Source organism: Pinus tabuliformis, chromosome 1_2, assembly GCF_031772625.1.
Source record: "Pinus tabuliformis cultivar Carrire ecotype Pingquan chromosome 1_2, CPIR1, whole genome shotgun sequence".
NCBI lineage: Eukaryota > Viridiplantae > Streptophyta > Pinopsida > Pinales > Pinaceae > Pinus > Pinus tabuliformis.
Window position 1 is genome coordinate 570,058,948 of NC_142298.1, and position 24,938 is coordinate 570,083,885.

Here is a 24,938-nt window from a genome sequence, read left to right on the forward strand (position 1 = left end):
ATCCATATCAAAGATCCACTCTCACTCATGTGAAAATTTGACTAACCTCGAATCTTATTGCAACAACTGATGTTAATTCGTCTAATTGTTAATTCAATTAAACAATTTACTTGTTATGTGCTATGACAAATATCAAATTAAACACACTGCAACCTTCACAAAATAAATATTATGGAAGAAATAAAAATGATGGAAGAATAGATGCACACACACACAAATACACAGTCAGTTTTGGACTAAAGTCCCTGGAAAAACCCAATTTGGGAAAATCGGAGTAGCAGTTGAGGGTTTTAATATTATGTAGTAGTAAATCTGAGTACAAGACTATGGATGCTCAAATCTAGCAATCCATACAGAGAAACGACTGCCAATAAATCTAGTGAGAAAAATCTCACTCCCACAGGTGATCTGACCCTGACCTTAGCTCAAGTTGAGTTTCTCTTTGTTGCCTCTACGCAGTCACTGCGTCAACCTACACAGTACTACGTCCTCACAACTCATAACTGCTTTCTGTTGGGAAAAATGCCGAGAGGGGGGGTGAATCAGTATTTTCACTTTCACAATTATCATTTTCCTTTTCAAACAGTATATGTTACTTTACTAAAACCAACTGGCATATGTCTGCGACTATAAAGAATGAAATCAGCGTATATGTAAAACAACTAATTCAAAGTCTTAAATCAGAGAGTGATGCATTAAATAGTAAACAGATGCAGTAAATCAACACACATAAGCAACACACATGAACACCAGGATTTTTCAGGTGGAAACCCAATGTGGGAAAAACCCACTGTTACTATCGTCTCAATCTTAAATATTCTTATAATAAAAAGTGTTTACAAATTTTGTATTGGTGAAGACTTTTCTAGTACACAAGCATCTATCTGCTGAAGGTTACAACCTTCTCTTGTTTTCCAACTTCTACTAGAAGGGAGCTCCAACCCCCTAGCTCTTGCACTGGCTTATATGTTTACCAGTACGTAGGCCCCCGCCTACAAAAGGCTACTACCTTCACTCTTTCTCCAGGGACCACGTTTCATAAATTTTCAGACTTGATACTCCTGATACATAACAATACAATATGAAGGTCACATTTCATAAAATTTTCATACTTGACCCATCAGTAACATTGAAGCTCAAAATCAATCATTGGTTTCTTCCTCTATATCATTTTGATTTGATACAGGAAAGTAATCATCGTCTTCCTCATTGTCATCTTCCTTTGTTGATTTTACTTGTTCCAGATTTCTGCAAGCTTCATCAATTACAACATCAATGCATTCAACAATTTTTCGAAGTCTGTTGTTATAGCATTTGTATCCTTTACTTCTAGATGAATAACCAAGAAGTATTCCTTCATCTGCTCTGGGTTCAAACTTACCAAGTTTTTCATCAGTCCTTTTGATGAAACATTTGCTTCCAAAAACTCTAAAGTGTTTTATAGTAGGAGGCTTACCATACCAAAGTTCATATGGAGTTTGATCACTATTTACCCGAACATGAGCTTTGTTGAGAATGTTTACAGCAGTATGTGCAGCTTCACCCAAAAGGTGGCAGGAGTTCCAGATTCATCAAGCATATCTCAAGCCATTTGTTGAACTATTCTATTCATTCTTTCCACCACCCCATTTTGTTGAGGAGTTCTAGCAACAGAGAATTGTCTTTTTATTCCATTTTTTTCACAAAATTCAAAAAATTCATCTGATATGAATTCTCCTCCTCGATCAGATCTGAGACATTTGATTTTTAGATCTAATTAATTTTTAGCTAAATCTTTGAAGGCTTTAAACTTTTCAAATGCTTCATATTTATGCTTTAGTAAACCAAGCCAACACATTCTAGAAAAATCATCAATGAATAAGATGAAGTATTCTTCTCCACGAGGTGTCTTTTTCCTTGTTGGACCACACAAATTAGTATGAATGAGTTCAAGTGGCTTACCTGCTAATCCTTCCTTGACATTGAAATGAACTCTGGTTTGCTTACCGAATTGACATGGTTTGCAGATGGTATTTTTTGGGATGTTGATATCTGGAAGTTCAGGAACCACCTTGAGCCTGCATGCTTTTCTTATTTGAGAAAATCTTAGATGCCCCAATCTTTTGTGCCATAACTAGTTCTATTATGTTTTTCTTAGATAACATTGTTCTTGACCTCCTTTTAGTATATATAGATTGTTAGGTGTTCTTGTACCTTTGATTATGGTCTTTCCTATGTCAAGCTCATGAACCACACATTCTTTTGATCGAAATACAACTTCATTTCCTTGATCACACATTTGACTAACACTCAACAAGTTATGCTTTAAACCATCAACATACATAACACTTCTAGCTTTAACCTTTTCTTTTAAATAAACAAAACCCTTACCCTTAATGACAACAAGTGTGTCATTTCCAAAAGAGACATTCTTTTCCTTTTCTAAAGCTTTGTAAGAAAGGAGTTTATCTTTATCACCTGTCATGTGTTTAGAGCATCCGTTATCAATGTACCACTGATTTTCTTGTCCTTCTGCAAATAGAGCTATGCCACATATTTCTGACTGAAATTCCTTCCTTTTCCATACCTTGGAATTTGATGATGTTTGTTCCTTTTGAATTGTTGGCCGAAATTTTCTCCTGCATTCAGATTCTTCATGACCAAAGTTATTGCAAAATGAACATTCCATTTCATTTTCAAGAGGAGAAAAGTTATTATAAGAGCTTTTCTTGATTCCTGTCATGCTCCTTTGTTTTCTTGCTTCTCTAGTCATGATAGTCTTGTAAGAAACACATTGAGTAGCTTTATGACCAAATTTATGGCATGAAAACATTGTCCATTAAAGAAGAAGTTTATGTGATCATAAAATCTTTTGGTGTTGTTCACCTTTTGATTGGTGCTTCTATTGATGTTCACCCTTGGAGTAAAATGAACATGATTTACCGGGGGAGTACTTTTAGGCTTTTGTTGAGAATTGATGCATTGTTCACTAGTTTTTGTTGCATCAAGATAGCTTCTGGTGCTGATTGAAGGCTTTTCTGGTTGGGATGTTTCTCTAGTGCATCCAAGACCAGTATTTATAAAAGGAGAATGATGAACCTTGATGATTTAATCTAAGGTTTCTGATCCTTTAGCAAATCTAAGATTGAGAGGTTTTGTCTTCTCAAGTCCTTTTCTTAGACCCACTACTTCACATTCTAATTTTTCATTGTGTTTTTCTCTTTCAGTGAGTTGATGTGTCAAAGTGTCTATGACCATATTCTTTTCTTCCAAATAGATTTTAAGTTGAGTGATTTCTTCAATAAAATCTTCCTCTTCTAAGCCATCCATAAAATCATCATTGTCATAAGCCATGAGTAGTTTAAAATATTGTTCAGATCCATCTTCATCACTATTAAACAAGCTGTCACTATATTCATGAGTATAATAACTTCTTCTATTGACAAACTGTTTTCTATTACCTTTTGCAGACTCCTTTCCTTTTTCATGATTATCTTTATGAGGAAATTTAGCAGCATAATGGCCAACTCTACCACAAGAAAAACATTTGAATGGAAGCTTACCTCTAAATCTTTTAGAACCTTGTTGAAGCTTCTTTACAAAATTTACCTCATCTTCTTATGAAATATATCCTGATTCCTTGAGATCTTCCTTTTCTTTTCCCTTTGTTGAAGCTTTGAAAGTAGCTTCTCTGATATCTGATGAACCTCCTTTCCTCATTTCAAAGGCAGTTAAAATTCCATGAAGTTGAACAAATAGATTGAAGATCCTGCGTCTCTTTTATGGCAGATACTTTTGACTCAAATTTAGAAGACAAGGATCTCAAAATTTTCTCTACTAAAGTAGCCTCCTTTATTTCTGCACCCAAATTCTTCATACAATTTACAATCTCATCTACTCATAAAAAGTAATTGGCAATACTTTCATCACTATGCATCTTGAGATTTTCATACTGAATTCTGAGAGTTTGGAGCTTAGCACATTTTACCTGGAAGTCTCCTTCGTAGCTCTGAATGGTTTTGTCCCATATTGCTTTGGTTGTGTTGAGCTGCATGGCTTTGACGAATTCTGATTTTAACAGACATCCCAATAACACATTGACGACTTTGGCATTGTTTTCATATGCTTTCTTTTCTGCTGGATCTGTGGGAACTGCTGCTAGATAGTGGTATCCTCCTTCCACAATTGCCTAAACATCAGCTCCAAGTGACTGAAGATATGCTCTGGTTCTTATCTTCCAATATGCTAAGTTATTTCCGTAGAAGATTGGTGGTCTGATACATCCCATGGCTTCGTGATTGTTCATCTTGAGAGATCTCCCTTCAAGCGATCAAGCTTCTTCTAAAGGACCTGCTCTGATACAAATTGTTGGGAAAAGTGCTGAGAGGGGGGAGGGGTGAATCTGTATTTTAGCTTTCACAATTATGATTTTCCTTTTCAAACAATATATGCTACTTTACTGAAACCAGCTGGCGTATGTCCCCAACTATAAAGAATGAAATCATCATATATGTAGTAAATAGCTAATTCAGAGTCTTAAATTAGAGAGTGATGCATTAAACAATAATCATATGTAGTAAATCAACACACATAAGCGGCACACATGAACACTAGGATTTTTTAGGTGGAAACCCAATGTGGGAAAAAACCAACACTGTTGTCGTCTCAGTCTTCAATCTTCTTATAATAAAAAGTGTTTACAAATTTTGTGCTGGTGTAGACTTTTCCAGTATGCAAGCATTTATCTGCTGAAGGCTACAACCTTCTCTCGTTTTCCATCTTCTACTGGAAGGGAGATCCAACCCCCTAGCTCTTGCACTAGCTGATATGTTTACCAGTATGTAGGCGCCAGCATACAGAAGGCTACTACCTTCACTCTTTCTTCAGGAACCACGTTTCATAAATTTTTAGACTAGATACTCCTAATACATAACAATACAATATGAAGGCCATGTTTCATCAAATTTTCATACTTGACCCATTAGTAACATTGAAGCTCAAAATAAATCATCACTATAATAACTACATCTACCAACAATCACTCAATCTGAACAGTCATATCATTGTCACCAGAACACTGTGCTGAACCCATAAACCTGCATCATCAACCAAAACCAATTGCAACCTCAAAAATCATATATCATAATGTATACGCTACTTCAGTGAAGCCAACCTGCATGTATACGCTACTTCCTTTAACCAAACCTACGTATACCTCCAAAAATACTGAATCATAAAAACCTCTAAATCAACTGTACCAACCATAATATTCTGAAGATCTCCTGTCAAATTACATAGTTTTAAATAGACAGCAACAAAGATCACCCTTCTCACTTAATCAATCAATCAATCAGACACAATATCCTTATACATTCAGTTCTGTTTTTAGATCTAATGAAGACATCATTGACAGATAATAGCAAAACAATAACACTGATAAGATAGATCAGTCATCTCTTGAACAACAGGATTTTCTTTTGCATATGCTACTTGGAAGAGTCGAACCAACGTGTATACGCGCCTTCACCAAGGTGAACCAATGTATAGATATGAAAATAATAACTTATAACTTCACAACTATTTCAGACTTCAGTCATACCCAAATCATAACATTTATAGGATAAATCTTGCGTTAGCATTTAGATCTAGCCCAACAATTGTCAGATCATACAATGATAAGTCATTTCAGGCTTCATGATCCTGATCCAACATTGTATCCAAAGGTGCACAAGATATTTCAGATCATATCATAACCATACCCCTTACAACATAAAATATACTTCAGATAGAAGTATTCATGAAAACCCTGTTACTTGAACATTTAGCCCTTTGATCTTCTCCTCCTTATATATTTTTAGCCTTTCTCAATACCTCGGACCAAAACAACACTTAGAACCTGTGGTATTCTTAGATGGGATCAAATAACCATTACTCCGCTCAATATTGTGGGCTAATACCATGGTATTGACCCTTGGTATTCTTTTAACCTTAATTTTCCATCCCATACGCGCTTTTCCTTCTGTGAAAGTGTGTGCATACATATACGCTCTTTTTGTTCTGTGAACCCGCTTGTATATGCTACTTTGACTAGGTGAACCTACGTATACAACTTAAAATAACTTAAAACATTATTTTTCTACAATTTCTTGATTCGGATCTATAGTCCTTTGTCCCATCATCTTTTTCTTCTGTACCATTACCCTGTTACCTCTAAATTGACCTCTTACAAAGTGAGATGCCCTTTATCAAATCTAAACTGACTTGAGAGTGGTTTTCCATCAAGTACGATACCTGTACCATAATGCCAACACTTCCCTCCTACTATCTGATTAGTTGATGTCTGGAATATGGATCATCTTGGCCTCTGGACTCTCTTTCTGGCTTTTGACACTGAATCACTGCTTCTCCCCAACAAAATACTGAATCTCCTCTGAAGCACCATGCTACCTCCGTGTGGCTCTATGATGCCTCTCTGTGGGACTTACTGCCTCTTAGCAGTGCACTAACCGGAACTGGAAAAACTTCCTTCGGCCTTACTATCCCTACACCTCTCTCACTACTTCAAGCTCACAAGTTCTCTCTTTGGCAACTCAGCGCTGCTACTCTAGAAATCGATCTGCTAGTGAAATCAAACTGTCAGTGTGTATTCTCCAAGTGCCCATCAACTTCTTCTTATAATCCTATGTTGAAACTTCAACGACCAAAACTAGATCTTAATCTATGGCTAGGATTAGCTTGAAGTCGATCTGAGTGAGTTTCTAAAAGATTCACACCATAACTTAATTAATTGTGATTAATTATTCATATTCCCTGAGTTTAGACTTAGGAAATATTTAAAAATGATTAATAATCTAATTAAGTCATTTCTAGGTGGGATTTCAAAAAACAATTTTTGAGTTTTGGAGATCTCATGTATTCTAACTTCTCCACAAAATTTTGTGGCTAGAACACATCCGATGCTATAAAAAAATAACACTCCCTCTTAGTGAGGAATATGTTCTAGTGTTGTTGCCTCCTATAGTATCACCCTATCTCTTCCTCATCTCCTATCACACTACTGATGCCTAGCTGCTAGTGCCCACCAACTACTGCACAATTCTAATATGTGTTGTATCTGTGATGTTGTTGACTCGATTGAACTGCTACCAACACTGCATATGCACAAAAACTCCCTCGCCATCTAAATTTGTTGTAACTAAAAATCATCCAAAATACTGAATCAACTATGATCAGTATGATGCATTTGTCTCCCGAGTCTCTGACTACTGCTAGTATATGCACTGCCACTAAAGCAGCTGCGTTACTGCTGACTCTGCACTGTGATATCTGCACTGCTGCCAACTCTGCATTGTGCTCCCCAGCATCTGACATGCAAATAGACTTTGCATCTATCACTCTAGCATATGATTGAATCTACTGCCACTGATCCATCCTGCTACTGACTATTGTGGGCTCCTATAGCAAGGTATTGATTAAGGAGGTCGACCTCCTCAATAATCCTGCCCATCTGTAGCACTCTGAGGCTACAACACCAAGTCACCCCACTTCACTCTTGATGGTATATCAGCAAACATGGCGAAGTCTTCCTCCAACCTAGATGAAAACCTAACGATCTTTGTTGACGCTGCCTGCTGGTCCTACTTCTCCTCCTTATCTTTCTTCCTGAGAGGACATTGGGTGTTGTAATGGCCAAGCTCACCACATTTGAAGCATTTGACCTTGGAAATGTCCTTTTTTCTCCTGCATTGCTCTTGCTGCCCCTTTGATGCAAGGGTCACATTCTCCTCTTCCTTCACTTACTTCGCTTCATCTTCTCCTGTTGCATATCAGGCCACATTCGATCCCATTATCGTAACTTGTCTCTACCCGGAATACTGTGGACGAAGACTTGTCATTCTTCAGAAACACTATTTAGAGCTAACCGCGCCCATTTTGTAAGCTGGGGCGTTAACCCTACTATAGATAATTGATCTCGAGCATCCTGGATCCTAGTGAGGAAGTGGTATATGTGCTCTCCTTCATGCATCCTTGTATATCTCATATTCTCCTCAAGATACATCTTTTGTTGCTTGGAAGATCCCTGGTATAGCATAGCAAGATATTCCTGCATCTACCTGGCAGTGTCTTTGCCCGCTATGTGAGACACCATATGATCTTGAATCCCATCAAGAATCAACCTCTTTTCTTTCGCCATCTCCTTCTTATAGGTAATCATCTGATCTACATCTGTGGGTATAGCATCATATTCATCTAAAAGACAAGAAATTCTTGCCTTCCAGATCACGTAGTTGGAGGCCCCATCCAACGAATCCTGATCTATCAAACCTGTTGATGCCATCTCTGTAAAAATTTGAACTCCTCCTCTTCTCCTTTGCGTAGCTGCTGACTGGTTCTACGCACTCCTTGTTGGAGTGGGAAATCATGCTCACAACTACTATTGCTCTGTAGTGAAAAATCAAACTTCTGGACTAAAAGTTCCCTAAGGAAAGAATTTCCTTAGTGTGTGCTCTTCCTTCCTCCTGACGCTATTCTGCACCAGAAAACTGCTGCAAAATAACTGTGTCCCAGCTGAAGATATGCTCTGCAAGGAAAATATTGCTTCTCCCTCTGCCTTTGGTTATCTTTGATCTGGAAAATTTATTCTTTGTTGACTCTCTCAAAGAAATAAACTTTTCCTCAAAAAATTGACCCTCCTGGCCAAGGAGTTGCGCTGCCACTAAGGATTTCAAACTACTGCCTACACAGAGCTACGAAATTCCTCTTCCATTTTTCTACTGAGCTCTCCGAATTACAATCTGTGCTCCGATACCATGTGAAAATTCGGTTAATCCTCCAATCCTATTGCAACAACTGATGTTAATTCTTCTAATTGTTAATTCGGGTAATAATTTACTACTTGTGTGCTACGAAAAATATCGAATTAAATACACTACAACCTTCACAAAATGAATATTGCAGAAGAAATACAAATGTTGGAAGAATATATGCACACACACACAAATACACAATTATTTTTGGACTAAAGTCCTCAGAAAATCCCAACTTGGGAAAATCGGTGCAACAACTTAGTGTTTTAATATTATGCAGTAGTAAATTTGAGTACAAGACTATGCTCAAATCTAGAAATCCATATAGAGAAATTACTTATGATAAATCTAGTGAGAAAAATCTCACTCCCACAGGCAATCTGACAATGACCTTGGCTCAAGTTGAGCTACTCTTTACTGCCTCTGCACAGTCACTGCATCAGTCTACATAGTATTGCATCCTCACAACTTGGAACTGCTTTCCCTCTCACTATTTGATCAGCTCTTGTCTGGAATATGGATCCTCCTAGCCTCCGAAATCTCTTTCTGGCTTATGGCATTGAATCACTACTTCTCCTGAGAAAAATAAGAAATCTTCTCTATAGCATTGCACTGCCTCTGCATGTTGAAGAATCTAGGGCATCTGGGTTATAGTGAGATTCTTCTGATGATAATAATAATTTGTGAAGTACTTTTTACTTTTATTATTAGCACAATATTCTATTATTATTATTAGTGTGCGTTCTCTTACTTCATCAAACAGTTACCAAAACAAAAGAAGACAAGAACACAAGATGTTGGCTCTCAGCCAGGGCAAAACCTCTCTCTCCTAGAGAGGAACACCCTTCTTTAAATTTCTATTATTGAACCTTCAATTGAAAAATGTCAAACCTTAGACCCTTGACCAGTAGATCCTCCACGCACAAGACACAGTCTCTCTTCCTTTTGTCCTTCAATTAATGCCTTCTTCTACTTTTCACCTTGATCTCTTGTTTTGCACTTCTTCTGGAAACTGATAGCTCTTTTCCAGCAATTGCATAAACCCTAGGTCTCCTTAGAGACCTCTTCTTTGGTGTCTTCCTTTCCTTCTCTACTTCACTTGAAAATATTCCTTTTCCTTGATGCTTAGGCTAGAGAGTGGGACCTTCCTTGAGAGATATTTCCAAGTTGAGAGGTTGATCCTCTTATCCCATTGTAGGTCTGATTTCTTCATGCGTGTGGCTGATCTAGAGCTTGAAATAAACCCTTTTACTTTCTCCTTTCCTTCTCTAGATGTGGGGCCTCCTTCACTTGAGATAGAGGCTTATTTAGAGCCTTTTATTACCCCAATAAAACTTGATTATGTTGTTGCACTTGTGTATCTGATATGATTGCAAAGATACCCTCTCTCCTTCACACATGTGATAGAAAATAGACCCAAAAAAAGTCCCCCCAAACTCGGTTTCCTTTTCCTCTTCTTCGCTTCCCAAGAATCACCTCAATTCTCCTTTTTTCACACCTCTTTTTCGTCCTTCCTTCTTCGCTGATTTTAGATATGAGAAGTGATACTTTTGTGAGGTCGAACTACCCTATATATAAGAGTTTGTCCCTCCTATTGGGCTGACTTGAGCTAGTGAGGCCAACTTGTATTTAGGTGCACCAAAATTCATTCTTTGAGCCAACTTGAAGAGGAGACTTGTCTTTGCTTTGGAGGATCACTTTTGACACGTATCTTTGACATAATCACATACGTTACATAGTGTAGCATGCCCTAAAGGGTCTTCAATAATTACATTTACTCTTGAATTTCCTAGAAGCACTCAGACATGTACTTTACCTATCAAATGGGCAAGAAACACATTCTTGATAATTACACAAATAATAATTCTTTTCTTTAACAAGTACAAAGATCAAAATTACATTTATGAAGACCGAACCTAGTTACACTTTCTTCAACACTCCCTCTTAACTAGGGAGGTATTCATAAATCATTAAAAGGTGTTTGGACATTTTTAATCTGAAGAACTCACATAGGAGAAATCGGATTGGCAATCCATCTGTTACAACATCATAGTAACCAACATTGTTTCCACAACAAGGCCTTTACTGACAACTCTATCTCTCAATAGATCAAAGCACAATGTTGGTGATACCAATTACTATAGACACTTTCATAATTGTCTTTGAAGGTACACACCCACTCGGGCATTCACTGAGTATGATCTTTTAGGACTATTCTCATCTTGGGTTCCCAACCCTCAAATAATATCAGTCATCTTTCCTACTCTTCTCTTGGCTTCCCTACACATCCTCAAAGAGTATCAGATGCCAGATGATTACCCAATCCTTCATTATTTCTTCCCAAGTGAAAACAAGAATGTTGTGTCTATCTCTCCCTCTCAACTAGGGAAGATATTCCCATTCTTGTGAAGGAAATGTACCCAAGCTCCCTCTTAATTAGGGACTTGTCAGAGCTCCCTTTCAACTAGGGACTCTCCTTTCCATTAAAAACTTCTTCCTTATGGGTCCTTCAGTTGCTTGATCACTTTCTTTCCTTGATGTCATGAAATTCAGTCAAGCTTCTTATTTGTAGGGCATCAACCATGAATCACTTTCCTTATTAGTTCATCATGTCATTCCTTTCTTCATGGAATAACTTTCTTCATGGAAAGTGGACTTCTTGATACATATATGGAACCTTCGTCATATGGATACTACTTTTTCATCATGTTTCTTTAAGGAATTTCCATCCACCACATGAATGCTAATTGTACTTGCACTTACAACCCTTGTTCTAGCAACCCTGCATGAATCTATCCAGATATTATTTAAGAAATCAAAGCATAACAATAAATCAAATAGTACCTTATGAGATGGCTCTTCATCATGACATCTTGTTGGCTTGAATCATCAACATCTTGTATTTTCACATCTCCAAGGCCTTTCTAGGTGTCAAGGGTCCTTTGATCTTTTTCTTCCTTTGTCAGAATTCTCATGCTTACTTTCGGGAGATGTCTTTAACAAATATATCAGATATTGATTCCTAGTTTCCATGGTATCCTTTTATTCCTGATCTCTTTATCTCATATTACTCTTTATAGATTTTATTTGTCAACCACCTCATACTCCATATGAGGATATTTCTCATGTGGACCTTTATCAATGAGTGAACCATGCCTTCATGCATTTTCCTCAATGAGAGAGATCTACCCTGTTCTTGACCATGATACAAGAGAAATTCCCCATACTAATCGATACAAATGATTACATGACTTTAACTGAAAACATAGATGCATACATATCTCATCTTAGTTCTTTCCTTGATCATCTCAACTTCCTTTGAGAGCTTCCTAGATTGAGATAGCATAAATGTCCTTTGCTTTGCTACACCTTTCCCTTCCTACATATCATCCTTTCCTAAATCCCCATGAGGGGAATTAATATCGAGACATCTTCTTTTCCTGAAAGTCATGAACCTTCTATTGAAGATTCCACTGTATGATCCTTAAAGTCCTTATCCTATAAATGCTCCTTTTTGTTGATGATAGTGGCTTTCTAAGATGATTATTCTTGATCATGATTATTTCTTTATGCATTGATGAGGTTATGAAATGGCTTCATCATTCCTACATGAATATCTTCATCTGATCTATTTCTACATGATGCTCCTATATTCCTTAAGATGCCATTCCCATAAACCATGCATTCTATCCTACTGCTATATGTTCCTATGATACCCAAAACTTTAAAGAAGAATTTTGTGAAGAAGTTGATCTCAATCATAGTAGAGATCTGGAGGGTCCTCCTTATTCTTCTTCTTATCTTCTTATTTCACTTCTTGGGTAATGTGGGCTTCTTCTCATTTTCTCTTGTTGTTGTCCTTCTTTAACTTAGGAAAATTCCTCTTATAGTGTCCACATTCTTGGCAGCCAAATCAATTGACTTTGGACATATCTCTCTTACCCTTTCTCTGTGGACCAAACTTGCCAAATTTCCCTTTTCTCTTTGCCATAACAAAAAATTCCTGCTCCTTCGATCCCACATCATCTTTGGCTTTAAGTCTAGTCTCCTCAATTTTTCATAGAGACAAAAGTTCATTCAACGGAGTAGATTCCTTCTTGGCATATATACTTGATGTGAATTTTCCCCATTCCTCAGGTAATGCATTGAGCACCACAATTGTCATCTCTCTATCTAACATAACTTCTCCCAGTTCTTGCAACTGGTCTCTCATCTCAGAGACTTTCATGAAGTAGGGAGATATTACTTCATCCTTGGAGATTTTCATTTTATATAGTTAATTATGCAACGATATCACTTCTCCAGTTGTACTAACTAAGAATAGCTCCACCGTCTTATCATAGATTTCTTTAGATGTTTCAAGTTTGGAAACATAAGGAATGAGAGGGTCCTTGATGGATTCTATCTGAATCCTTTGAGCTCTTGTTTCATCCTTATTATACTTTTCTAGGGCTTCAGTTTGCTCCTTATTAAGAACAATGACACTCCCTTTGATGTAGTCCAAAAGTTCATTTTATTTGAGAAGTAGATCAATCCTCTTTCTCCATGCAAGGAAATTAGTAATCCCAACCAATTTGTTGCTTTCCTTGCAAAAAGACATTTTCATATTTTCAGAAGAGGACATAAAAATACTTACTTGAGAGAGTTGTTGTGAAGAGACCTTATCTGAATTGGGGCAGATTAGTAATTTTGTGCTAATTCTCCTCATTGGAATATAAAAATGTGCTTTAGTTTTGTGCTCCAAAATAGCAAGTAAAATCATGGATTTTATGGGTTTTTACTTAAGTTAGTTTCATGAAGAACTTAAAATGTGAAAGCAAAATATTGAATGGAAGCATGTATAAAACAATAATACACTAGCCATTAATAAAGGAGTTCACCCCTCCTAGGCTACATCTCCTTGGATCAACTCTAAAGGAATGACCCCTTCTCATTATGTTCAATATCAAGAAAAGAAGAGTACATAAGTTGTTGAAATGGAATGCCTAGTTTCTCCTTCAAAGAAACAACTTCCTACAAAATTTATCACTCCATACACATGTTAACCTACAGCTAAACATGTAAATCTTTAGAAAACACAAGCATCTTACACCAAGACCCCATACTCCAACCTCCAAGAGCATAAAAAATACTACAATCGACTTGAAGTACTTACACAATTCTCTTTCTCCAAACACATATAGAGTAAAGAAGAAATAAAGCTACAACATTGTTGTAAGGGTTGTTGCAGAAAGCACATGGAGGCTAGAAGACCCCTACAAGGTTATCTCCACCTTCATACTACTCCATAAACTGAATCAACACTCTAGTTGACCAGAGCACCCATAGACTTCACTTTGCAAAACATCTTTACAGAAGTGCTCATTTGATCCTGAAATTTTTTCCAATAAGTTAAGAATGCCCAAAAATGGCTATCTAGGCTCTTTTTGCATCCCATTTGTTCGAAAATTGTCTTAGTTATGACTTTTGTTAGTCTTTCCACAAATTTTCTCCTCCAAATCTAGCTTATTTCCAGTTAAATTCATTATTTGTAGTTAAAACTGGCAATTCCGCCGAAGTCAGCAGTTTTGCCTTCATTCTCGCCTATATAGTGGTTAAGGGTCGAGTGGTCACATACAAAGTTGTTGGTTCGACGGTTAAGGTGACGGTTTCACATGTCTGTCACAAATTGCAATTGGCGAAGTCCATCGGCATACAAACCCTTACATCAGGCACTCTACGGAGCCGCCGGGATTATTAAATACAACATATAACAGATCCTATCTGGGAACCCCATCGCAATCGCAATCGGCGCTTAAAGCTTTGGTGTATCAACACAACTTGCGTTCTGCGATAACACAGACCCACCGGGATTATAAATCTCAATGCATAAAACATTGCATCTGGTGGTCGTATTGCAATCGGCACTTTCCCTCCAGGGATATCAAAGTCCATACACTGCAATAGCAGCAGACCCATCGAAGTTATAAAATACAACGTATAACAATATCGGGTCGGAAAGTTCCCCCATCGCAAATCGCAATCGGTGTTATCAGTGGTGACATGTATATATATATATATATATATATATATATATATATATATATATATATATCGGCGGGTGTTGGGTGTGATATGCGATTGCGATCACAACCTTCTCTGTGTCGGGGGCTGATTCTTTAAAGTCGACCTGTATTTTTATCCAATATGCGATATGCGGGGGCCAATGACAGCCTGCCACTTGGCACCTCCTCATTCACTGAAGGTTTTTGCCATGTCATTTAATCTTGCCATGTCATCAAGTCAACCCTGAACTTTGACTTTCTCTAACTTTTGCATACGAGCTTGGATTTGAGTTTCATTCACAACATTGGATTCAGAATGATGAGCTCTTAGATTTGAAGCTAAGATTATCAAGATTCTGACACTTTGAATTTTTGGCAAATTTTGAGCTCCTGATCACTCTTCCCCACTGAAAAACTTTTGGTCTCCAAAAGAATTAAATAATCTGCAATTGCTTTGTACTTTGTCTACACCGCAAGTATATTACAAGTCATCCTTCCATATCCTTCACCTTTTTTCTTCAGAGCCATAAGCGATGAGTCAGCACCTATCCATGTCACTATGGCCATCCACAGCAACATCCTTCTCAAGAAGAATTCCAAGAAGATGAGCACCTTGGAATTGCTTATCTGGATAATCCTTATCAAGGATAAGATCCTAAAAGACTTTTCCAAATGAACCCAAACAAGCTTCCCATAGTGAATAATTGTATAACTTTAGTGCTACACAAATTTGGAACATACTAAACGTGTTGCAACTACTCATACAACAGTTTTAAAAAAAATTTTCAAACTACAAGTAGAAATTCATTTTACAAAATGGAATAAACTTGAATCCCAAATTTTCCATTCAATTTGACTATCAACAAGCCAAACTAGCATTGTAATTTCTTAAAGAAAACAATGTTCATATAAGTGATTTATTTATGAACATCACTTTTACAAATTACCCAACTATGGGGATATGCAACTAGTGCAAAACAGAAATTTACAAACTTCAGTTGGACAAATATTTTGCCCATTTCTTACCTAACTAGTTAAATGAACCCTTTATTTGAACTTTCTCTTCTCCTGAAGATGCTTCAAGGATGGTCGCATCTGGCACCACCTTTTTTTTTGTCACTTCCTCTTTTGGTGCTTGCATGATTTGATTGCCCTTACCAGGATGAAGTTGTGGAAACAATTTCCAACACTTCTCGACCAATGTCCACTGATATTGCAATGAATACAGAAGTTCTTTTGATCTCCTCTTGGATCACTTTCCTTTAACCTTGGCTGATATTTTCTCTTTTCGGTCTCAATTTCAGTAGACATAAACATCTTCCTAATGATTGCTTTCCTTTTATTGCACTTATCTACACAATGGTTAGATGAAAGTAAAAATGTGCATGGAAACATTTTCCTCAACATGTTATTCAAATCTGCATGTTGTTTTCCATCATGAACAACATTTAAATTAACAGAATGGTTTATACCTTTATTTGTTGTCCTTTGGCTTACGCTGCCTACGTGAGGAACTTGTGTGGAAAGAAGAAATCGTATTTCCTTCTTCTTCATCTTTTACATCTCTCTTTGGAGACATTCTGCACTATAAGTCCTTCTTACACTTGAGGAACCAAGCATGAACTGTAGAAATTTTGAATAATTTAACACATATTCAATGGAGATTATCCTGATCATGTACTATTGCAAAATACATACACAATACATAAGCTCCTCTACGTTGATCATCAATATAGCAGCATCAATAACAATAAAACATCAAGAGCATGCACACATTAACACAGTATGTAACTTGGGGAAAACTTACAGCTGAAAACCCCACACTTTTTTGTATATTAATGATTGAGAACATGTAACATTACAAAGTACAATGCTTATCACAAGCAATCTAGTACCAGCTCCACCTATTACACACAATACAGCTCAGATCTGATCTCCAAATCTATTCCACTGCTTGCCTGCCTCCACTGCTCAATACCTGCTCAAGAATGAATGAGAATGGATTAACCAAACTCGTATTTACCTCCAAAGAATCACTCACACTGGGAAAGACGTGAGCAGAGGCTATAATACTGGGAAATCACTGGGCAATACTCATTGGCATACTCAATCCCTTGATTGTGCAAATCCTCATGCACAACTATAGTCACAACTGATAGCAATCTGATCCTCTAACACCTGTCCCTGCTGAACTGAACATGCACTGACATGCAACTGAGTTAACTGATGTATTCTATAGTTGCATTATGAGTTAATAATTAGTTTAACAACTCATCATTAGTCTATTTGCAGTTAGACTAATTACAACTAGTTTAACCAAGTCAAACTGAACACAACTCCATCAACTCCATAATCAACTCCACCAAACTCAACTGATTGAGTTCTAACTGAAGTCATGCATGCAACAACTCAACTGACCCACAAAGAAAGCGTACTTCCTTCTGACAGCTGCATGTGCCACATCTGTAGCTCAAACTGAAGTGCTCCAACAGAATAAGATCAAGTTTATAGTCCAAATATTATTATGAGACAATAATATTTGACTTTCTATTTTTGACAGCTAGTCTAAAAATAGACTTTGATCACTCCTATTGTGATCACTCCTGCTGTGATCACTCCTACTGTGATCATCCTTATTGTGGTCACTCCTGCTGTGATCATCCCTGTTGTGATCAAAAATAGAACTTGCGCCATAATTTGCCTGCGGGCCCACTTAGTGAAGGCGACTCTTTTCACTAAGCTCCATCATCTTGTTGCAATCTCAACACTCCCTCTCGACAAGATATAGATTATCAGCAACCCCTATCCTGCCTCGGTGGTATTTGAATTTGCTCCTAGTGAGAGCCTTCGTCAGAATATCAGCATCCTGATCCTCCGTTGGAATGTATGAAAGCAACATGATCCTCCGCTGCACACAATCTCTGATATGATGGTACCTGATGTCAATATTCTTAGATCTATCATGAAATACAGGATTAGCGGAGAGTTTAATGCAACTATGGTTATCACAGTAAGTCACAGTAGGATCCAAATGAGAACCGAACAAACCAACCAGGATCTTCCTCATCCATATATCCTCGCATGCAGCCAAACTTGCTGCCATATACTCGGCCTCCGCTGAACTGAGTGCCACAGATCTCTGCTTCCTCCTGTACCAAGAAACTACTGTCGATCCAATACTGAAGACCCCTCCTGATGTGCTCTTTCTGTCCGTTGGGCTCCCTGCCCAATCTGCATCCGTGAAGCCACATAGCTTCACCTCATCCTCATGTCTGTACCACAATCCATATCCCAATGTGCCTCTCAAATAACGCAATACATGCTTGCCCGCCTTCCAGAAGAGCTTGGTAGGCTTAACCATAGCTTGTGAAAGCTGGTTAACTACATAGCATATATCGGGTCGTGTATTGACCAAATACATTAGCGACCCACCAACTGTCGATAAACAGTGGCATCCACTTCTTCTCCCAAAGTGGCATCCTCCTTCCTCCAACCTCCAGGAAGAGGAGTATCAACAAGATTGCAGCCATGCATGTTGAACTTCTCCAGTATCTCCCGAGCATACTTGCCCTGAGAAATAAACAGATCACAACTGCGCTGCCATATTTCCAATCCTAGGAAATAGTGAAGGAGGCCCAAGTCCTTCATCTCAAACTCCTTAGCAAGATCATCCTTGCATGAATGTATCAACAACTCATCACCCGTTAGAATCAAATCATCAACATACAGTACAATGATAAGCAACTTACCCTCCACCACAATCTGGTATAGGTTAGGATCCGCCTCACTCTTGGGGAATCCAAGTCCTGTGAAATAGCTGTCTATCCGTGTGTACCAAGCACGTGGTGCTTGCTTCAACCCATACAGCGCTCTCTTGAGCCTGCACACATGCGACTCGCTACTGAAGACCTCAAAGCCTTCAGGCTGCTTAATGTACACAGTCTTCACATCCATCTGATGAATGTGCCATCCCATCTGCGCTGAGAGAGAAAGAATCGACCGTATGGAAGAATACCTTGCGACAGGTGCAAATGTTTCCTCATAATCGATCCCCTCTATCTGTGAAAAGCCTCGGGCAACAAATCTTGCCTTGTACTTCTCCACACTCCCATCAGCTGCCTGCTTAACTTTGTAGATCCATCTCGAACCCATCACTGATTTCCCTTCCGGTCTAGGAACAATCTCCCATGCACTGTTTCTAACAATAGAATCATACTCTTCCACCATGGCGTCTACCCATGCGGGATCTGTTAGCCTCCTGTTGCAACAGGTGTTCATATTTCATGATTGACATTTTTACATGCCAAATATGTCATCTTTCATGTTGCAAGTTCCATATTTCCAAAAGAGGCCAAAGAAAAGGCCATGAAAGTGTGCCAGTCCAAGTGCCACTGCTGTATTCCAATTTTGATGACTTAACCATTTTTGAAGAATGTTCTATAAAAGGGAGGGCCAAACAATTTAATCTTGGCCCCCCTAGGTTTCAATTTCTTGTTTTAGAATATAGAGAATTGATATCTGACCAAACAGCTTAATCTTGGCAGAGTTGTAGATAGGTAGAGAATCAAAGGAGCCCGACTGCTTAATCTGGGCCCTTGGCAGAAATAAGGGTAGACTCAGATAGGAGGGCAGTCAAAAGAAAAATTGTAAAGCAGGGTCTGCAAGTCTAAGTGCACCCAAACCAAAAGGAAGAAAAAATGCTAGGTAAGTAGGCTGGGTAGGTAGTTTTTGAGGTTGCAGAATGTTGATATGTGATCAATTTTGTGTTTCAAAGTGTTATATCTTTTCAGATCACAAGTTGGAGGTAGTTTTCATCTGGAGGAGCTCAAGCTGGATATCTCTAACTTCCCCATTCTCCCTTATCCCCAAATCACTCACTAACTTCCCTAAATAGGTCAAGATCTGCTTGATTCCTCTTAGTTTCATCATTCTCCATATCAGTTGCCTTGGTGAAGATCTGATTCACTCAAGGATTGTTCATTCCTCCTCTATAAGTCACTTTTCCCCCTTAAAATAGCCTAAGATTCACACACTTAGCGCTTTCTAGTCACCTCCATATTAACTACTAATTCTATTATATAGCTCCCTATCTATCTCCCCTTCCCCTACAAAAACTATATAAATCCCAAAAAATATTATAAAATTCCCCTCCCTGGCACTATAGCCATATTTTCTTAAAGTCCGGGAAAAAGCAGTCCATCTGGGGTTGTTTTTAGCCCATCCGTGTCCTAGCTGGAGTTAGTTTGACCTCTGGTCAAACTAATAACCTTTTCCCTTAACCCCAAAACCTGAAAAACCCATGTTTCCCCTTTATCCTAAGGTCTTGCCCGCAACACATTTGCCCCGCTCACTTTTAAAACCCCCAAAAACCCACATTTCCTAAGTTATTAAACCCCCGCGGCGCTATATCAATATTTGAATATGCGCGCGGGCCCCGTCCCTTATCCCTCCGCCGCCTGGCCTGTCCCGCCAACCGCCCGATCGCCCGCGCCCCAGATCAACGGTGGGCGGGCCTTTTCATCCCCGAAGTCGCCGATGGTTAGCGTCCGGGAGTTCGGCGGTTTTCCCGCCGTACTCCCGCCACGCGTCACTCTCCCGGTTGTGGCGGAGCCCCCTCTGACAATACCACTTTTGCTCCAAGGCGGTGCGCCTGAAACTGCCAAACCGCCCTCCCCTGAGTGACGTCAGTGCCACGTCCTCCGCCCAATGACATCATCTCTGATGTCATCAACCTACGTCGGCCTCCTGCCACCGCACTGCCAAGTCACCCTAACACGTCACTGCCACCGTGTAAATGCCACGTCACCCGCCATACATGCTGACGTCACCCTGCTAACGTCACCCTGCCACGTCACTGCCGTACTGGGTCCCACCCGCTGACGTCATCAGCAAAAAAGGCGCGAAGGCGAAAATCGTGCTTAGGAAGCCCGGATTCAAATTCTGAGGCAGTTTTTCATGCGCGATTAGCGCCTAGCGCTAATCACGCATGGCTACGGGAAATGGGCCAAAGTGGAAAGACCCTCATCGCGCAACCCCCAGCAAGCCCGAAAGGCACAGAATGACCCGTTTTTCTTCGCGAAGCATTTAAAAAGGGGCAAACGCAATTTTTAAAGCAACAGAGGGCCGAACAGCGGCCATTAACTATTGATTTGACAATTTCATACACAGCGAAAGAGAGAAACGGCCCGATTCAACTGTGAAAGAGTATCAGAGGAAAGATGGAGCGGCAAAGAGTATCAGTTAGATGTTTTAATCAAAATCTTCATTTCCCAAGGCAGCTTAGCATTGAATGGCCTCCAGCAAAGTCAAATAAAGCGGTGTAAGCCCATTAAAGCTCTCAAATCACAGTTAAAGCATTTAAAGCCGCTGAACAACAATGGAATAAAGCCCAAAGCACAGTTATTGCAGAAACACTGCACCAAGCCACCAAGGGCAACACATTAACTCAGTTTTGATACGGCTGCCCTCAGCACAGCTCAAAGATATTTTCTTACATTTATTTCTGGATAGGATTAGGTTAAAGTAATCATTTTCTTTCAGACCTGTTTAGGTCAAACTGTAATAGACAATTTTGGACATTTTTCCCTATATATACCGCCCTCTGTATTGTTTTAAGGGTTGGTTGGTTGATAATCTAGAGGAGAGACTCGCACGAGATATCTGAGATGTTTTACTTAATCAAAGATTGCTGAAAAGCTTTGGAGAAATGATTGTCTGCTCTGTGTCTAATGGTCTGAAGAATTGAATGTGGAATTCTTGCGATGTAGTATGAATCAATAAGTGCTTCTTACCTCTGTTATTTCAATTTCATATAAGCTCAAGTTGCAGAACAAAGGATTGGTTTAGAATTTGCTTAGCTGCACTCTATGCTCAGTTTCTGTGGCTTTCTAATGTTTTCTTCTCGATTTAGGCATAAACATGAATTCCTTTGTGGCTCATGTTTGATCTTTTTCACATATGAATGACTGTTATCTAGGAATTCTTAACTGCTCCTAGGTAGGGCTCATTTGTTTTCTTTCTGCTCATCTGAATGAGAGATTCTTGATTGCCCCTCATTCCTTAGCCTTTAATCCATCTCTTTTACCTTAAATAATTGTTTCATATACAGCTAGCTTGCTCCATTTTCCTTCTGATGACCAAGAAAACGCACCAGCAGTCCTACTCCTTGACTCCACGCCCAATGGTTCTAAAACTTTCATGCTATCCCTGCCTCTTTACCTGAAAGTATCATCCTTCCCACCAAAAATTAAACAAAACCCCCTTGAACTCAATAGCTAGCCGAAAATCATCTTCAACAAAGCTAAATCAGAAAGAGAGAGCCCTCTCTGATTGCAGGTTGGCTAGAACCTGCAGTCCAAAGATTGGTCTATGGTTACCTCGGCCGTATCCTTTTGCGCTGATCAAAAGGACAACCTGAGTGATAACATAATGGCGACTCCACTGGGGAACATCCTCAGTTAATTTCATAAAACAGGTTGGAAAAATCCACTGGGGATAAATCGATTTTCTAATTGCTGTATATTCCTTAAAACTACAGATGAAGCCTGAATATCAGCCAGGAAGCCTTTGAAACTGTTTTTGCTTTGCATTAACAGAAGTAAATAAAAGCTGCTTCAGTCAATCTTCATGCTAGTTTTAAACTATACACAGCTATTCCAAAATCGGATCAGTTCCTTGCTAATTCTAAAAACATTCACACAAAATACCAAAACAAATTCAGAATCTGGCTCCCAAAAGGAATTCTCGTTATACTAGGTCAAATCCAGACCCAAATCCCCCAGCTGCTTTTGAAAATCCGAACTTAATCCCAAAGATCCTTAGGAAGCAAGAAAGACAAGAAGATTTTGCTGATAATAGCCCTGAAGCAATTCACCCTAGCTGTGTTCCAACTCCTGTCAAGGTTTTATTTCATTCAACCCCTATTTCCCCTTGTTCATCATCCACATCTCAAAGCACTCCTTCCACACCTTCATTCACTGCACATACTCCTATTACCACTACTGTTGTCACAGCTATTCCAGTTGTCCCTGTTGTTCCTATTGTTCCACTTATCCCTGTGAATATGGCCAATAGATATGCACCCCTGCAACTACCTGCTAATCCTGGGGCTTTGCCACAAGATTACCAAACTAAAATCACATATTTTGATAGTACCGGTCCTTGCACAGCCCTACAACATACCAAGAAGATGCAAGACTATTTTGAGAACTACGAGATAGATGATGACAGCGTAAGAATGAAAATTTTTGTTCAAAGTTTAACAGGTGATGTAAGAACCTGGTTCAGATCACTTGCTGCAAATTCTATAACCACTCCGGATGAGCTTTACCAATCCTTTACCAACAGATGGGAGAAAAAGAAAGACCCCTTGCACATACTAGCTGAATATGATACAATTAAAAGAGGTCCTCAAGAGACTGTTTTGGAGTACTGTGCAAGGTTCAATAATGTCTATAATGCAATACCACAGAACTTAAGACCACCACCTGACCTTGCCTTGTATAAATTCCCTGATGGATTCGACCCGGATATGGCATACCAGTTAAAGGAAAGAGCCCCTCAAACCCTTGTAGACATGCAAAATGTTGCTGTTAGCGTAGAGGCCAACCTAATTGCCAAAAGAAACAGAGCTAGAATGGAAAGAAGAACCACCTTCAAGGAAGAACCCTCAGCCTTAGAGCAAAATCTTGATGCTATTATCAGTGGCATGCAAAGGCTGGGAGACAGAGTAGAGAGTGTTGAGAGGAAATCATCATGGGAAGGACAACAGTCCAATACCATAAGGAACCTAAACTTTAGGAAAACGCATAACACAAATGCTGGTAGGTCAAGCCCAAACCATGACATAAGATCCCCTTTCCAAGAAAACTATGCTGAGGCATCCACTTCTAGTGAACCCATAGAAGACACTCACATGAATCTGATGGATCTAAAGGGTGAGCATCAAACTTTCCTGAGCTAAGAAGACCAAGATGAGCATGACTATAGTCAGTTTCAGACTAAGTCTGGTGAGTCTTTTGATTTTAAACAAGGTTATGATACTGCTGTGTATGAAGTACACAAACAATATAAGCTGAGAACTAGGACCATTGATATTTCTGAACCTAGCAAACCAAAGGATGGCAAACAGCCCAACAAGATTAAAGGCAAGGCTGTTATAACAGAACCAGCTGATATACCTATCCCAAACCCGCATCAAGTGACTGTAGAAGACATAACAAAAATGCAGCCTTCTATTGATCAGCCTTTGCCACCTTCTTCCTCTGAGAAAAATTCGACCAGTGTTCCAAAAAGCTCTCCTAAAACAGAAAAACTGCAAGCAATCAATTCCCATAACGCTGATAAACAAGAGAAAATCGCTGATAATTCAAATGAAGAAGAAAAAACTCCCATTATCAACACCAAGACTCCATTGGAAAAGCCATTTAATTTAGAGGTGGAGATTGGAAAACTTAAGATATCCATCCCCCTCTCAGAACTTGCCAAACATGATGTGTATAGGCAACAAATTCAAAGATCACTTCAAATCCCAGAGAACAAGGATGATGTAAATGTTTTAGATGATACCCCTGAACTGTTGTTTGGTCCAGAAGTTAATGGAAAGTCAACATATGGACCTATTTCACCCTTTTATGTCAGTTTGCATATACATGACAAAGTTTTGCACAACGCTATGTTTGACTCAGGAGCATCGCACAATCTTATGCCCAAAGCAGTTATGGAAAAGCTGAACCTCAATATCACAAGGCCCTACAAAGATTTATTCTCATTTGACTCAAGTCAAGTCAAATGTTTAGGCCTCATCAAAGACTTGTGTGTCTCCTTAGTCCAATATCCCAACAAAACCATCCTCATGGATGTGGTGGTGGCTGACATTCCACCAAAGTACGGTATGCTCCTATCAAGATCATGGGGAGAAAAGCTCCAAGGATCCCTTCAATTAGACCTCTCCTATGCGACTATTTTAGTCTTTGGGCAACTAAAGAGACTATACAGAGAAACACTCATGAAATATGTGGTAAGTAGTGAGAGCAAGCCTGAAAATTTTCCCATTTACTCAATCCATTCTGATATGGATTCTTTTATTTTGTTTAATGATGATACAAAT